The sequence below is a fragment of the Tamandua tetradactyla genome, chromosome 6 (assembly GCF_023851605.1).
Source record: "Tamandua tetradactyla isolate mTamTet1 chromosome 6, mTamTet1.pri, whole genome shotgun sequence".
Lineage (NCBI taxonomy): Eukaryota > Metazoa > Chordata > Mammalia > Pilosa > Myrmecophagidae > Tamandua > Tamandua tetradactyla.
This window is the reverse complement of record NC_135332.1, coordinates 23,259,275-23,274,527: the sequence shown is the minus strand read 5'-3', so window position 1 is coordinate 23,274,527 and position 15,253 is coordinate 23,259,275.

Below are 15,253 nucleotides of genomic sequence, written 5' to 3'. Positions count from 1 at the left end.
TTCAACGTCCCCACCTCCGCCGGGTATAGGATCCGAGGAGTCCGACCAAAAAGTTCCCCCCCCTGGGTCGTAGCCAGGGGTGTCACGGGTGGGAGTTGAGGGGGATTTTTCAGAAAGTACCAGCCGTCCCTTCCACCTCGGCTTTGGAGAGCTGGGTCCGGGTGGGCGTGGAGAGCGAAATCCGGACCGGTTTGCACGCAGGGGATTCCGGGGAGAGGTCGGAGCCGCGAGACGGCGCTTCGCGCCTCAACCCTTCGATCTCTGTCTCCTGTCCCTTGGCCAGCTCCCCCTTTAATTTTTTTTTTTCCTAGTCTTTAATCTAATTTCTTCCAACTCCACCTTTGTTGTTACCGGCGTCACGCCTGGACCAGCCAATCCCCGCCACGCAATCAGTTTGTCAAAAAGGCTCGGCCAGCCCTGGGAAAGCAGGCCGCAGGCGCTGCCCCCCGGCGACTGAGAGCCGCGAGGGGAGCCGGGCACCCCGGCCTCGCTGTTAGAGCCGCCGCGGGGCAGCCTCCGCGTGGGTCTCCCGCACCCCACCAGCCTGGGCCTGGGTATGGAAAGGCCTGGGCGGGGACCACCAGCCAACCCCATTGCCGTCGGCTATGGTTGTCAGTCTCTGCCTCCCTTTCTCAGTGGAAGGGTTATCGGATGGGAGCCAGAAGACAGTCTGAAGGACTCCTGCTTGCAACAGGCCAGCGGCCTGTGGTTCGAGCGCTCGCGCCCGGGGCAGCGCCATCGCTCCTGGCTCGCGGGGCTGCCGGGTCTCCCACCGGCACTGCTCCTACCCACATCGCGGCCAGCTGGGTCGCCAGCCCCTTTGGACTCTTGCCTGGCACACTGTCTTCTCCCTCCTCACACATGGCCTCGCCGCTGCTGTAATTCCTCTGGTCTCCTGTGAGAAATGAGATCGGGTTCCCAGGACTTCCACATCCCACATCTGCCACGTTTCACAAACAGGGAGGAAAACCCCTGTCAAGATCTGGTGTATCCGGATTTTTTCGAGGGCAGGGCATGTAGAAGAGACTATTAGCATGATGCTAATGAAGCTTCAGGGCCTCTCAGCTTGCAGGCCTCTCCAAAACCCTGTACTTAATTTTATAATTATTGTTTGGTATTTTTTTTTGTTGTTGTTAAAGAGCACTACCCCCCACCCCCACCCCGCCCCGCCCCATGTACAAGTTTCAAGCCCCACAAACCCAGATCTGTCTCTGTAACAAACACAAAGAATTTTGTGTAGGTTCAAGCCATCGCACACTACTAAGAGTGGGCCATGGGGAATTGTTTGACTGGGAAAGAGCAAAGAGTTTGGAGTCAAATGTCCCAGCTTCCCCATCCTTAATAGTGTGTGGGTTTGAGCAAGTCTAAACCTCTCCGAATCCCAGTTTCCTTCTCTGTAAAGTTAGAATAGCAATTCTATTTCCTCTGCTTTCCACCAAGTAGGTCAAATGAGATAATATATATAAAACTGTAAATACTTCATAGATGTCACTTGTCAAGATTGCAGTGTGAGAAACAGACCCCAAGAAAATTCCGAACACTTTACAACAGATCTGGAGTCCAGGTGTCCTGGCTCCTGGCCCCGAACTTCTTGGCTGGGCCAAGGGGCCTTTCGGTAAAAAGCTTGGAATGAAACAGGATGAACATGAATCATAAGAGTGATTATTATTGATTTCTCATTCCTTGGGTAGCAAAAATCATGGCTGGCGCCCTTCCCACTTGGAAACCAATTGGCTTGTTTTATATCCACTGCATCTCTGGTTAGGTCAGGAGTTGAGGGAATCTGCCCTTGGCCCTTTTCCTTTGCCCCCATTCCTAATTCACTGCCCTCCTCCCCCTTCCAGTTTTCTGGCATGAGCCTTGAAGTAGAGCATCAGCATTCCATAACCCCTCCCCAGGCAGGTGATGAGGTATAAGCCTAGTTATGTAGTCTCCTCTTGGCCCCAACCCTTCCCTTTCCGGGATTGCCAGCATCCCAGCCACCAGCCCACATAAAAGCCCTGGAGAGCATTAACCAAACTGTGGTACTCGAATTCCTGGTGAATAATATAAGCTGGTATAGAGATGAGCATATTCTTTTCAGAGGTGTGTATTTATAATGTGTATTCAAATGTTCTCTTTTTTTTTATTTCAATAGACTCCCCTCCCACTATATTTTTTTGAGCTACTTTTCACTACTGCTTTTTTCTATTTTTATTGAGGTATAATGTACAGGCAGTAAAGTGCACACATCTTAAACGTACAGCTTGACGAGTTTTTACATATGTACACATAGTATACATGTTACATGTGTATACACCATGTAACCACCACCCAAATCAAGAACTTGGACAAAACCAGCACCTGGCAAGCTCACAAAGTCAAACCCCCCTCCAAAGGTCATCAATATACTGAGCTCTATCACCATAGATAAGTTTTGCCTTTTTTTGTTTTTTTTTGAGTTTCATTTACATGGAATCATAGTGTGTACTCTTTTAAAACCTGGCCTCTTTCATTCAACATTATGTCTGAGATTAATATGATGTTGTGAATAGCAGTGGTTCATTCTTTTTCATTATTATGTAGTATTCTGTTGTAGAAATAGACCACAATTTAACCGTTATAGTTGTAAAGGACAGTTGGATTCTTTCCAGTTTTTAACCATTAGGAATAAAGCTGTTTTGAGCATTTTTGTGTATATCTTTTAGTGGATATATGCATTCTTTTCATGAGCATATTTTCAGGAGCAGAATTCCTGCATCATAGGGCAGAAATATTGTGAACATTAATAGAGGTCACCAAATATTTCTCCAAAATGCTCACAACAATTTTTCCTCCAAATTTACAGTAAGGTATGTGAGTTCCAGGTGCTCCACATCTTCAACAACACTTGACGTTATCAGTCCTTTTAAGTTTTAGCCACTCTGGAAGGCGTGTAGTGGTAACTCGAGCCTTCCCTGTTAACTAATGATGTTGTTTACCTTTGCATATATTAAGTCTTCTTTCTAAAACATTTATTTGAGTTTTATAAGTCAGTCAAGGTAGGCCCTGCTAAGGCAATCTCTTATAGACACATAATAGTATAGCCGTAGACTGGGCAGATGGGGGGAATATTGGCAAATCAATGATTTGGTAGACTTTCACTGGGGCAGGCAGCATCCAAGTTGGCCCCCATATTGGATCCCCACCTCCCAGAAGTCACATTCTTGTGTGGTCCCCTTCCACATTGTACCAGCCTTGGCCTGTGTGTCCAGTAGCAAACAGCAGAAGTGAAAGTACATCATTAGGATATAAAAATACTACAGCTTAAGTTTTGTTCACTCTCGTGATCTTTCTTGGATCACTTGTTCTGGGCAAAGGCAGCCCCCTTGGGCAGCCAAGGGAGAGGCCCAAGTGGTAAGGAACTGAAGTCTCCATTTGACAGCGAGAAATTGAGGTCTGCCCACAATCACATGAGCTTGGAAGCAGCTACTTCCTCAGTCGAGCCATCGGATGAGACTATAATCCTTGCCAACTGTCTAACTGCAACCTCTTGAGAACATCTGGACCAGTACCACCCACCTAGATCACTCAGAGATACTTAACCTCAGAAACTGTGAAATAATAAATGTTTGTTGTTTTAAGCTGCTAAAAAAAAAGTGAGTCAACATATAGGAAAATATTAGGCAAAGAATAGTATAAGCGATACACAGATTTGACAAAGATCATTCAGGTGATGGGCAAAAGATTGAAATTCAGAAAACTCTATAGCTGTGCTGTATAGTCTCATAGCCATTAGCCACCTGTGGCTATTTAAATTTTAATGAAATTGAAGATTCGGTTCCTCAATCACACTAGCTACATTTCAAGTGCTCCATAGCCATCTGTCTGTACTGACTACTGTATGGGACAATACAGATATAGAACATTCCCATCAGCACAGAAAGTTCTACTGGACAATGATGCTGTATAGAGAATCCTTAAAAGTAGTGACTTCTGGTTTTGGTCAATTGTAGGCCTTGAATCCCAGTTACTCTAAGGATCAAGATCAATAGCCATGATATCCTGCAGCTTTGGCCCAGGACTTGATCTTGGTGAAATGCTGTTGTTCAGGAAAGAATACTTAATAGGGAGTTAGAAAAACGTAGGTTCTAGAATTCACTTTGTTTCCAACTTGCTGTGTGGCCTTTGTATATCTCAGTCCCTCAATGGGTACCTGGCCCTGGCCTCCCCTGAGCCTAGAGGTGAGAGAAAACAGTTTGCTGAGGACTGTGTTTGGCATCAGGGCCTACAGACCTTCCCCGGAAAGAATCTTTTTTTTTATGGATCATGCTTTTGGTGTAATAACTAAGAAATCTTTGTTTAAACTAAGGTCACAAAGAATTCCTCCTATATTTTCTTCTAGAAGTTTTATAGTTTCAGGTTCTATGTTTAGGGCGATGATCCAATTTTACTTCATTTTTATATATGGTGTAAGAAATGGATCAGGGTTAATTTCTTTTCATATAGTTTGTACCGGTGCCATTCGTTGAAAAGACTATGCCTTCTCCATTGAATTGCTTTGCGACTTTGTTAAAAATCAATTGATCAGGGCGGGCCGCGGTGGCTCAGCGGGCAAAGTGCTTGCCTGCTATGCCGGAGGACCTCGGTTCGATTCCCGGCCCCAGCCCATGTAACAAAAAACGGAAAAACAAAATACAATAAAACAAGAAAATGTTTAAAGATGTTTCCCTTTCTTCCTTCCTTCCTTCCTTCTCTCTGTCTTTCCTTTAAAAAAAAAAAAAAAAAAAAAAAAAAAAAAAAAATCAATTGATCATATGTATGGGTCTATTTCTGGACTCTCTATTCTGGTCCATTGATCTATACGTCTTTTCCCTTCTTCAATATCACTGCCCTGTCTTGATTACCTTGGCTGTATAGTAAATCTTGAAATCAGGTAGATGAGTCTTTCAACTTTTTCTTTTGCAAAATTGTTTAGGCTATTCTGGTTCCTTTGCCTTTCCATACATATTTAAGCATCAACTCGTCCATTTCTACAAAAAAAGCCTACTAGGATATTGGCTGGAATTGCATTGAATCTATAGATCAGTTTGGGAAAAATTGACATGTTAACATTACAGAATCTTCTGATCCATGAATATGGTATATCTCCCCATTGATTTAGGTCTTCATCAGTGTTTTGTAGTTTTCACTGTATAGTTTTGTACATATTTTGTTAGATTTATATTCAAGTATTCTTGGTGTTATTGCAAATGGTATATTTCCATGTTAATTTCAAATTGTTAATTCCTAACATATAGAAACAAATTAATTTTTTAAATTGACCTTTAATCCTTCAATTTTGCTAAACTCATTTATTAGCTTTTTTTTTTTTTAAAGATTCTTTGGGATTTCCTACATAGAAAATCATGTGGTTTGTGAAAAGAGTTTGATTTCTTTCATTGCAATCTTTATACCTTTTATTTCTTTTTTCTTGTCTTTTTATACAGCAGTATGATGTTGAATACGGGGAGCAAGAATGGACACCTTGCCTTGTCAAACTTTGGGAAAAGGTATTCAGTTTTTCTCATCCAATATGGTGTTAGCTGTGGGTTTGTGTTTTTTTTTTAACATTTTTATTATGAAATATAGCATATATACAAAAAAACAGTAAATTTCAAAGTGGATTTTAACAAGTAACTATAGAACAAGTTTCAAAGTATGGTATGCATTACAGTTCCACAATTTTAGGCATTTCCTTCTGTTATAACTCCTCCTTCCCCTTTAATCTTTCTCCCAATCTTTAGGGATATTTCGGCACTGACCATTCTAACTTCTTCATGTTGAAAAGCGGTGTCAGCATTATGAGGTAGGGGATGCAAATGGTTGAGGCTCTTGAAGAGACTAGTCCCTCTGGATTTCAGGGCTTATCTGGTTTAGGAACCATCTGGAGGTTGTAGGTTTCCGAAAAATAAACTTAGTGAGTGAAACTTTTATTGAGTCTCAGATAGAGCCCTGTGTATTCTTTTGGGTTTACAGGAATCTTATTGGTTGAGATATGGCATACCATGGCAATTTACCATATCTGGCTGAAGCTTGCTTAAGAGTAACCTCCAAGATAGCCCCTTGACTCTAATTGAAATCTTTTAGCCACTGAAACCTTATTTTATTATATTTCTTTTTCCCCTTTTGGTCAGGTAGGCTTTGTTGATCCCACAGTGCCAGGGCCAAACTCAACCCTGGGAGCTATGTTCCATGTTGCCAGGGAGATTTACACCCCTGGATGTCAAATCCACGTAAGGGGGTGGGTAACTATTTTATTTGCAGAGTTGGGCTTAGAGAGAGAGAGGCCACATCTGAGCAAAAAAAGTTCTCTGCTTGTCAAGAAATGAGTAGAACCTATGGAATAAAAATAAATAATAGGGGGAACAAATGTTAAAATAAATTTAGTTTGAAATGCTAGTGATAAATGAAAGTGAGGGGTAAGGGGTATGGTATGTATAATCTTTTTTCTATTATTGTTTTATTTGTTTTTCTGTTGTTTTTTTATTTCTTTTTCTGAATTGATGCAAATGTTCTAAGAAATGATGAATATGCAACTATGTGATGATATTGAGAATTACTGAATATATATGTAGAACGGAATTATATGTTAATGTTTTTGTTTGTTCTTAATTTTTTTTAATTAATAAATAAATTTTAAAAAGTTCTCTGGAAGTAACTCTTAGGCATAATCATAGGTAGGCTTAGCTTCTCCATTACAGAAATAAATTTTCTAAGAGCAAGATTCAAGATCAAGGGCTTGGGCCTATTAACTTGGGAGTCTCTAATGTATTAGAGTGAATAAGGCAATGCTGACTTTCAGAGTTGCAAAACTCCAACTCTGAGTCTTAGATGTCACACATGTACCCAAAGTTCCAGGAAAATACCAATTTGTACAAATACAGCACAACATCTCAAAATTTAGAAATTACACTTAAAGCTCAGGAATAAATGTCTGTTATAAAAGCATAGCATCTAGGCCCCAATTTTCTTATCAGCATTTTCTAAAAGAGATCGTACAATATTTGTCCTTCTGTTTCTGGCTTGTTTTGCTCAACATAATGGCCTCATGGCTCATTCATCTTGTTGCATGCATCATGGCTTCCTTCCTTTCTGCAGCCCCACAATACTCCATCATCTGTATACGCTACAATTCAGCCTTCTGCTTCTCAGCCAGTGTATCCTTCAGCCACCTCCATCCATTAGGTGTCATGAATAATTTTGCCATAAACATCAGTGTGCAAATGTTTATTCGAGTCCCTGCTTTCAGTTCTCTTGAGTACACTCCCAATAACAGGATTGCTTAATCCTATGGAGACCCTATATTTAGCCTCCTATGGAACCTCTACACTATCTTCCAGAGGGGCTGCCCCATTCTGCTCCCCTACCAACATTGAATAGATATGCCTCCCTCTTCACATTTTCTCTAGCACCTGAATCCTTCTGTTTATTTATTTATTTTGAATCTGCAGATTTTGTTGATATATTCACATAACATATATTCTATCCAAAATGAACTATCACTGTTTCACAGTATCCTGACTTAGTTGTACAAGCATCACTACTCTCAATTTTAGACAATTTTCATTGCTCCAAAGAGAAAAATAATAGACACACTCCCATCAAAAAAGAAAACACAAAACACCCCTTAACTCTTGTCCCCCCCCCCAATTATTTACCCGTAGTACAAATGTGGCACTAGTGATGTATTCCTGTTAAACACAGACCATAGCATGCATTGAGTAGTTTTTCCTATATACCACTGTATTATTAACTCTCTGTACAAGGGGCATACCTTTGAAGTAGTTCATGCAGGAAGTTATTTATATTTGTAGTGCTAATTGGTGAGGTACATGGCTCTAAACAACCCCTTTCAATCATATTCGCCTTCAATATGGCACTATTACTTATGAACCCATTAATGAACTACTATCACCTCTATCTATTCCCAATCTCATTAACTCTTCTGTACATACTAGGTAACAATTCCCCCTTCTCTAGCCTCTGCCCACCTCAGAGTCTTGAAAGGTAGACTATAGAGGATCTAGAGATAGCTGTGGGGTTTTGTAAATTCTCTTTACCAGGTTAAGAAAGTTTCCTTCTATTCCTAGTTTGCTGAAAATGTTGATCATAAATGAATGAATACAGAATTTGTCAAATGGTTTTTCTACATATATTGAGGTTATCCTGTTTCTTCTTCTTTAGTTTGTTGATATGATGAATTACATCGATCGATTTTCAAATATTGAACCAACTTTGCATTCACAGGATAAACTTCACTTGGTCATGATGTTTTGTTCTTTTAAAATATTGCTAGACCTGGTTTGCTAGTGTGTTGTGCTTTTCGTTTTTTTTTTTTTTTGAGGATTTTGACTCTCTGTTTATGAGGTATATTTGTAGTTTTTTTCCTTGCAATATCTTGGTTTTTGGTGTCAGGGGAATGATGGTCTCTTTATAAAATGAATTGGGAAGTGTTTCCTTTTACTCTATGTTTTTGAAGAGTTTATGAAGAACTGGCATTATTTCTTTCTTAAATGTTTGATGGCATTCACCAGTGCAGTCATTTCAGCCTTGTTTTATTTGTTGGAAGGATTATAGCTCCAAATTCAATTTCTTTAATAGATGCAGGACTATTTCAGGCTATCTGTTTCATTTGAGTGAGCTTTGGCAGTTTGTGTTTCATTTTACTCATTTCTTCTAAGCGGTCGAACTTATGGGTATTTGTAGTATTTGTTCATTATCCTATTAATGTCTTTAGCATCTGTGGTGATGTCATCTCTTTCATTTTTGTTATTTGTAATTTATTTCTCCTCTCTTTTTTTTCTTGGTAATCTGGCTACAAGTTTGTCAATTTTATTGATTTCTTCCCCAAAGAACTAGCATTTAGTTACATTGCTTTCCTCCATTGTTTGTCTGTTCTCAAGTTCATTGATTTCTGCTCTTATCTTTCTTATTTCTTTCCCTCTGCCTGTTTTGGGTTTAATTTGGTCTTCTTTTCCTACGTTCTTAAGGTGGATGCTTGGATCATTGATCTGAGATTTTATTTTTTAATATAAATCTTTAATGCTATTAGTTTCCCTCTAAGCACTGCTTAACTGCATCCCACAATTTTTTGTTTGTTTTTTGAGTGCATAGTGTGGGAATTGAATCCAGGTCTCCTGCATGGAAGGCGGGCATTCTACTACTGAACCAACCATGCACTCCTGCATCCCACAAATTTTGATGTGTTATATTTTCATTTTCATTTGATTAAAAATATTTTCTGATTTCCTTTATGCCTTGAGCTTTGATCCATGGGTTATTTAGAAGTTATTATTTAGATTCCAAATATTTGGGGGTTTCCAGATATTTTTCTGTTATATATGTCTTATTTAATTCTGTTATACACATGGATTATGCTTTCTATGGTTTCAATTGTTTTATGGTCTAGAATATGGTCAATTTTGTGAACAATCCATGTGTAATACAGAGAAAGTGTATTTTTTTCTTTGCCAGTTTTTAAAAAAAATTATTTATTTATTAATTTAAAAAATTAACAACAAACAAAAACATTAAAATATCATTCCGTTCTACATATATAATCAGTAATTCTCAATATCATCACATAGTTGCATATTCATCATTTCTTAGAACATTTGCATCAATTCAGAAAAAGAAATAAAAAGACAACAAAAAAAGAAATAAAACAATAACAGAAAAAAAAGATTATACATATCATACCCCTTACTCCTCCCTTTCATTGATCACTAGCATTTCAAACTAAATTTATTTTAACATTTGTTCCCCCTATTATTTATTTTTAGTCCATATGTTCTACTCGTCTGTTGACATGGTAGATAAAAGGAGCATCAGACACAAGGTTTTCACAATCACATAGTCACATTGTGAAAGCTATATCATTATTCAATCATCATCAAGAAACATGGCTACTGGAGCACAGCTCTACATTTCCAGGCAGTTCCCTCCAGCCTCTCCACTACATCTTGAATAACAAGGTGATATCTACTTAATGCGTAAGAATAACCTCCAGAATAACTTCTCGACTCTGTTTGGAATCTCTCAGCCATTGGCACTTTGTCTCATTTCACTCTTCCCCCTTTTGGTCAAGAAGGTTTTCTCAATCTCTTGATGCTGAATCTCAGCTCATTCCAGGATTTCTGTCCCACATTGCCAGGAAGTTCCACACCCCTGGGAGTCATGTCCCACGTAGAGAGGGGTAGGGTGGTGAGACTGCTTGTTGTGTTGGCTGGAGAGATAGGCCACATCTGAGCAACAAAAGAGGCTCTCTTGGGGGTGAATCTTAGGCCTAAATTTTAAGTAGACTTGACCTATCCTTTGTGGGGTTAAGTTTCATATGAACAAACCCCAAGTCTGGGGCCTCAGTCTTTGGTTGTCCACACTGCTTGTGAGGATATCAAAAATTCAACTTGGGGAAGTTGAATTTCTCCCCGTTCTCACCATTCCCTGAAGGGGACTGAGAAAGTGTATTTTGCTATTATTGAGTGCAGTGTTCTAGAAACATAAATTAGGTCAGTTTGGTTGATGGAGTTATTCAGGGGTTCTATAACCTTAATGATTTTCTGTCTACTCGTTTTATTGATTATTGAGGAAGCAGTTGTAGTCTTCTACTATAATTGTGGACTTATCTATTTTTTCTTTCAGTTCTATTAGTTTTTGCTTCACATATTTTGAAGCTTTGTTAAAATATATATGCTCTGCTTAATATATATGCATGTATATGTATAACATGCATATATATAAACAGATTAATGTTCATATGTAAATATATTAAAAGTCTGGAGGAGTATACTTAAAATTGTTCACCGTGGTTATTAGGGGTGGATTGAAGGGAATGCTGGAGCCTTTCATTTTCTATGTTAAAATTTTCTATAATTTTAAGTGTTTTATAATGTACATGTAATTTTTTTATTTGGAAAAACATAAAGATATCTTTAAAACATATAAAGATATGTTTTAAAGGAATGAGAGAGATGATTGCATGTCCATGAATGTGCCTCCCCAGCCTGAAAAGCATTTTCTGGTCCATCTTGGAAAAAAGTCAACTTAGGTGCTTTTTGCTGGTCCTGCTTCTGCAAAGCTCCCAGGCCATGGCCTGTAGCTCCTGCTTCTGCTTCCTCACCAGCCCTTCCTTCCTCACCTATGTCATTTGGCTGGAGGCCCAGGCAACTGGGAAAGAAATAACTTTCTGAAGTCACCATGTGGCCCACCAACAGGCTTTCCATGATGTCACTTGACTCTGCTGAGCAAATTCCATCCATTTTGTCCTCAGGATATTTCTCAGATGTATCTCATTTTCCAGACCCTGATTTCTCAAAACATTCTCCATCTCTTTTTCCTTCAGGATTGAGCACAAATGTCTCTGCCTCTGGGAAGCCTTGTCTAACCCCAGTGCTTTCTGCTCCCACCACTCTCTGCAAATCCATCACTCTTGTTGGAAGAAAGACTTCCCTGCAGACTGTAGGTACTGTGAGAGCGGGCACCACATCCACCTGTCCTGATATTGATTCACACAGGCACTGGTTCCTAATTTGTTCCCTTACAGCCAATTGCTCCTGTTTTTAGCTCCCAGATGAAGCACTTTACCCATGTCACTCCTCAGCTCAAGAACCTGTAAGGACTCCCCTGTGCCTACTGAATCAAGTCCAAACTCTTCTTGGAATACATGGTTCTTCAAACATGACTTTGCTCTCTCTATCTTATATTAGCTTATTCAAGAAGAACTCACTCATGCAAGCAAGCCTGACTCCTTCCTGTGCCTTCCACACACCATTTCCACCTCTGGCCCTTGGTCAAATTATTCTCCAAGAATCATGTGAAAGTAACCACGGTCTCCATTCTCTCTGACCCTGGAGACCAATCCTACCCATTGTCCAAAGTCTAGTTCCTCTTTTCCACAAAACCTTCCATTTCACCACATGTGGCCTGATAGGCAGTAGTGGGGAGGGGACTCTGCTGTTAGAGAGAACTGTGTTTTAATCCCCAGAGGGTTTCTTAGAAGCCATGTGACTTAGGGCAAGTTCCTTATTTTCTTAAGGAAGTGTGCTTCACTTTCCTGACTAGTAAAGAGGGGCTAGAACCTACCTCGTAAGGTTATTGGGTAGATTAAAAGAGGAAGAATGTAGAAAGTGTGTAAAAGTGTGCCTGACACATAAACAGTGCTCAAAAATATTAGGAGCTCATCCTTCAGTCCCTTATGAACTCCAACCTTTTAATTTCCAAGAGCTTGTGTCCCTGCTGCCCGCCAGCACTTGGTTGCATCTTGTCATTCTGCCCTGGAATTGTTCCATAAGATCAGTGAACGTGAGAGCCTCTTGTCTCCAGTGGAGTTCCAACCGAGCACACTCACCCCATTCTCTCCAACCCAATTCTTCATTTCACAAAGAGAATGGACAGTCAGAGACAAAAGGAGAAAATTAGTCTCTCAAAGATCACACACTGTCAGGGTTCTCCAGAGAAACAGAACCAATAGGATGTGTGTGTGTGTGTGTGTGTGTGTGTAGGTGTGTGTGTGTGTATCAATTAATTGTAGAAAACTAGTTCATGCAATTGTGGGAGCTGGAAAATCTGAAATTTGTAGGGCAGGCAGACAGACTGGAAACTCGGGTGTGAACTGATGTTGCAGTCTTGAGTCTGAATTCTGTAGGGCAGGCTGGTAATTACATTTTTTGGAGGAACTTGATAAGAATAAGAATAAAGATCTTTGTATAGTTAAGTCACTTGAAGAAAAAAAAGTAAAGACATGTTTGGTGGAGATATTCTATTCCTCTCTGACTAAATTTGCTGGACTCCCAATTCGCTGGCCTCCTTGGAGTTAGGTGGGGCCATGTGATTTCCTGGCCAATGGGCTGTAGGTAGAAGAAACTGTCATTGCAGAACTAAAACATTTAAGAGCAGGTACCCTTCAGCCCTCTCTTCTTCTGTCAAGGTGACCTGGGAGTGCATATTTTAATTTAGTCACAAGCTGCAGTCAGCTTGGATCCATGAGTCTCTGCCTGGAAGAGAGCTGCTCAGGAGGGATGTGGTGAATCCTTGTAAAAGGGAAATAAATCTTCATGGATTAGATCACTGAGATTTGTGGTTATCACCACAGGATAATCTTCCTTTCCCTAATACAAGGGGGTACTTGCTTTTCTAGATATAAAGACATTCTACAAAACTATAATAATAAAAAAGAATAGTCAATAGCTCAAAAGAAGAAAATGAGAGCACAGAGACAGGACTCTGCTTATATTAGAATATAATATATGATAAACTTGGTTCCACCAATCATTGGGGAAAGGATTCATTATTAGTTAGTGGGTTGGGGAAGCTGGCTCATTAAATGAAGAAAAATAAAACTTGATCTCTTAACAGTACATCAAAAGAGGATTCCAAATGGATTAAAGGTCTCTATATGATAGGTAGAACTATAAAGTTCATAGAAAAAAGCATAGGAAAATATTCTTGTGAACAAGGTGTTCTAGTTTGCTAGCTGCTGGAATGCAATATACCAGAAACGGAATGACTTCTTAAAAGGGGGAATTTAATGAGTTGCTAGTTTACAGATCTAAGGCTGAGAAAATGTCCCAATTAAAACAAGTCTATAGAAATGTCCAATCAAAGGCATCCAGGGAAAGATACCTTGGTTCAAGAAGGCCGATGAAATTCAGGGTTTCTCTCTCATCTGGAAAGGCACATGGCGAACACAGTCAGGGCTTCTCTCTCAGCTGGAAGGGCACATGGCGAATATGGCATCATCTGCTAGCTTACTCTCCTGGCTTCTGGTTTCATGAAGCTCCCCGGGAGGCATTTTCCTTCTTCATCTCCAATGGACTCTCCACTTCGTGGTGCTGCAGCATTCTCTGCTCTCTCTGAATCTCTCCGAATCTTCCATTCTCCAAAATCTTTCCTCTTTTATAGGACTTCAGAAACTAATCAAGACCCACTCAAATGGGTGGAGACATGTCATCCCCTAATCCAGTTTAACAACCATTCTTAACTAAATCACATCAACCAGGGAGATGATCTCATTACAGTTTCAAACATACAGTATTGAATAGAGATTATTCTACCTTTATGAAATGGGATTTATATTAAAACATGGCTTTTCTTAGGGGGCATACTTCCTTTCAAACCAGCACACAAGGTCAGAGAAAACTTATTAAAAGTAGCTTCAGACATCCAGGAAGATGGCAGAATAGGATAGGCTGAGTTCACCCTTGCTCCATGGAACAATTAGGGAAGTGACAGAAAAATGACCAGGACATCAATCCAGGGTGTGAGTGACCTGAGAGAGTCTTCTACACTATATAGGGAGGACCTGGATGAAAAAGCAAAGGAATTGAGATGGAGACATGGGGTGCATGTGCTTGGTTGTAACTCCACTGGGACAAAAGGCTGCACCCAGGAAAGGGCCTGCCCCTGCAGATAGCTTGGGAGATCAACTCCCTCAGCTCCACAGCTTGCTGCTTCCTTAGGAAACTCAGGAGCCAGCAAACTTGCTTTCTGTGCTTACAGAGACCATTCAGCTCGTGTACAGAGCCCACCACTCAGCTTTTCATATGGAGGCCTGGAGCCCTCAGGAGTGCACTGATGAAGAAGCAAGCCACATTGCAACCCACACCTCTGTACGCCAGCAGTACCACAGGCCTGTACCCTGTGCCCCTGCACTTGGCCCTGTGCTACTCACCTCTGTGTACCCGTGCCCTGTGACCTTTGCCATGCGCCACCTGCACCATACCTCACACCCCACCATGTGCCCCCACATGGACCCTTGGGTCCCTGTACCCTGTGTCCCATGCCCCAAACCCCCAGTCACACCCCCACAACATGCCTTTTGCCCCTACATGGGTAGTTAAATACCCAATCCCACAGACCAAGGTCATTCCAAATGGGAGACTGTGGCCCACAGACCATCAGGCTCCCGAGCAGAAGCACTGCTGAGGTGCACATTGCCCACCCCTGGCCCTGGGATTGGCAGCTTTCAGTGCACACCAGGGCTAGTGGACCTGGCTGGATTTGCACAGGGTCCTCATCCAGCTTAACCAGTTGCAGCAGCAATCAGGGAGAAGTGGACCTAAGGGGAAGAGGATGCCTAAGAGTGCCATTTGCTGGGAAGAAATGGAAAGTGTAGTCTGGCAAGCTGCCTACCCGTCTAGCTTTAAACAGATCCTCAAGTAGAGCTGCATCCCCTGCATAAGGTGTAGACCTTGGTTTGGTGGAGAATTACTGACAAACCAAGAACAAAAGAAAAACTTCAACATAAACTGAAGAA